The following is a 3351-nucleotide window of genomic DNA, read 5'->3' as shown; positions in this document are numbered from 1 at the left end:
ATTGTGCAAAATTCAATCATTCTATCTCCAGCTTCATTTCTGTCACCAAGTCCATGTTTTCCAACTACTGATTCTTCTTCCCTGTTCCCAACTTTTGTGTTCCAGTCGCCCATTATTATCACTGCATCTTGATTGCATGTTCGATCTATCTCTGCCTGTAAGAGTTGGTAGGTCCCCATAATTTTCATGTAATTTGATCAGTGATCATTTATACTTTTCCGCTGCGAGTTGACATTCTCTTTAATTGCATCTGTTTTTTCCCTTTCCTGGCCCTCTTTCTTTTCCTCAATTTTTCTTCCGTTTATTTGTTGACCTTTCAGTCTCATACAGGTTTTAATTTATATAGTTTTCAGAAATGTAGTCTCAAAATTGCTACTGTACTGCAACCACAAAAAAGTATTTAGCCATCAAAGGATAATTATTCATGATTCAGAATTAATACTTCCAATTATCAGTAAAGTTCTATGAATTCAAGAAACTATTTTCACTGTTCTCACCTTAATAATTACAAAATTTAAAAATTACACAAATTGACAGCAGAGGGAGCTCTTGAGATTTGACTGAATTTTCTGTTGCCCAAGTTGAAGGTTTTGATTTAAAAATGAGCCTTGTTATTTTGATTTAGATGTTCTCATTTCAATTACCAGTCTGCAAAATGAACCTTGTCGTGTTGCTAGATGCACATGGAGATTAGGAGACTGCAAGCTGAAGAGGTTCCTGTTTCAGTTTCTCCTTTTTACAGTTCCACCCCAACCCGAGTACTCTCTTAAAAATAGTGGTTATAAGAGAAACAATGATCATTTTATAGGCATTATTTTAGGAATAGGACTCCTACTGGCACAGTAGTTAGAATGCTCTGTTGTTAGCCAAAATATCAAGAGTTCAAACATAAAAAAAAAAAAAGAAGAATTTAAACATACTAGCTCCTTTGGGAGAAAGACATGATCCTCTGCTTCTGTAAAAATTTATAGCCTGGAAACCAGATGAGGCAGCCCTGTTCTGTCTTTTTGGATCGTAATGATGTGATATTGATGGCAAGGAAGTGGCTTTGCTTTTGTTATAAATTTTATATATATGTTTATCCCATTAGCGAAAATCTTCAGGGTCCTCAAGGTCAAGTATTCCACATGTCACTGTTCTCAGTGGTGTTTCTGTCAGCCTTTCTGAAGAGCTCTGTGAAGCTTCCACTGTTTTTTCTAGGAATTACTTGCATGATTTCACATGTGAGCAAGATTCTGCTGAAGATTATCAAAAAACAACTGGAACAGCACAACAACAGGGAACTTCCAGAAGTGCAGACTGGGTTTAGAAGAGGCCATGATACTAGGGAAATTGTAGCTAATGTTAGATGGATCTTAGCTGAAAACAGGGAATACCAGAAGAATGTCTGTCTGTGTTTCATTGATTATGCCAAGGCATTTTTGACTGTGTGGATCATAACAAACTGTGGCTGGCTCTGAGAAGAATGGGAATCCCAGAACACTTGATCGTTCTAATGCGAAACTTATACTTGGACCAAGAGGCAGTCGTCAGAACAGAGCAAGGAAACATTGCACGGTTCAAAAGTGGGAAGGGTGTACCCAAGGGATGCGTCCTGTCTCCATACCTTTTCAACCTTTATGCAGAACAGATTATCCAGGAGGCCTGGCTCTATGAGGAGAAGTGTGGCTTCAGGATTGGTGGAAGATCCATCAACAATCTGCGTTATGCAGATGACACAACCCTGCTTGCTGAAACTGAGGAAGACTTGAAGGGTTTGCTGCAGAGGGTTAAAGACTGCAGCCTTCAATCTGGATTGAGGCTCAATGTCAAGAAGACAAAGATTCTCACCACTGGACCGATTGGCACCATCAGGATGGATGGTGAAAATATTGAGACTATTCACAGTTTTAGTTTACTTGGTTCCACAGTCAACACTCTTGGCACCAGCAGCCAGGAAATTAAAAGACATATTGTGATGGGAAAGTCTGCTGTTAGAGACTTTTCCAAAGTACTGCATACTCAACCAGGATTGCCATTCTGCCAGTGTTTTCTTAAACTCTTAGAAGCTGTAGAAGAAAGTTAGTCTCATCTCATATCTGATCCACAGTTTGAGCCATTTAGCTGTGAATAACTATGCCTATTTTCCTAAATCAAATCACCATCAAAAGACAATGACTTGTCACCATTAAGGGCATTCAGAAGAGTGTGCTGTGTACTTTTGTAGGCAGTCCCAAAAAAGAGCTTTCAGGAAGTTTCCATGCATTTGCACCGTATTTGAAATACATGAATCGTGTCCTGTGGAAAGAATAGCAGCAACTCTTGGATGAAAAGTATGCTTAAGAAGGAAAGCCAGGCCCCTTACCTTACCCTTTACCTTGTGTGCTTGATCTGTGAGATTGGTGTTTGTGGTGGGAAGTGGATTTCAGGCCCTGGGTGTTTACAGTGTATATAATTGTCGTGTATTCATAGGGCTATGAAACAACACATTAAACATGAGCGCCTTTCCCTTTAGATGAGTGCTTTTGGCCCCTTTGTAAACAATAAATAACACCATGAAAATTAAAAAAAAAACAACAACAAAGTACTGCAGAGCAATGGTGTAACTCTGGAGACTAAGGTGTGTCTAATACAGGCCATGGTCTTTGCTATCACTTGTTTGGTGTCAGAGAATTGGACAATGACTAGGGAGGATAGAAGGAGAATTGATGCCTTTGAGCTGTGGTGCTGGAGAAGAGTTATGAATGTACCATGGACTGCTAAGAAAACAAACAGATTAATCCTAGAGAGGTTAAAACTGGGATGCTTCTTAGAGGTAAAGATTCTGAGGTTTCGTCTGACATACTTTGGACATGTTTCAAGGAGGGACCAGCCCTTGTAGAGGGCCATCATGCTTGGGAGGGTGGAGGGACAGTGCGGGAGGGGAAGGCCTTCTATGAGGTGGATTGATTCAGTGACTTGGTTAATCGGGATGGGAGTGTCAGAGACTGTGCGAATGGTACAGGACACAGCAGAGTTTAAGGGCTGTTGTACATAGGGTTGCTATGAGTCGCAAGCGACTTGATGGCACATAACAACAACAACAACAACAACAATGTGGATCACAACAAATTGTGGCTAACCTTGAGGAGAATGTGAATCCCATTACGCTTAAATGTGATCATGTGATACCTAAACTCAGACCAGGAAGTAGTCCTCGGAACAGAGAAAGGAAATACTACATGGTTCAAAGTCAGGAAAGGAGTGCTTCAATCTATATGAAGACCAGAATCATTCGGGAGGCTGGGCTTTATAAGGAGGAATGTGGCATCAGGATTGAAGGAAGATGTGTCAACAACTTGCAATATGCAGATGATATAACCTTTCTTGCTG

Source organism: Elephantulus edwardii, unplaced genomic scaffold, assembly GCF_000299155.1.
Source record: "Elephantulus edwardii isolate Elephantulus edwardi_28Jun2011 unplaced genomic scaffold, EleEdw1.0 scaffold00008, whole genome shotgun sequence".
Classification (NCBI taxonomy): Eukaryota; Metazoa; Chordata; class Mammalia; order Macroscelidea; family Macroscelididae; genus Elephantulus; species Elephantulus edwardii.
The sequence above is the reverse complement of the archived record's forward strand: the minus strand, read 5'-3'. Positions refer to the sequence as shown.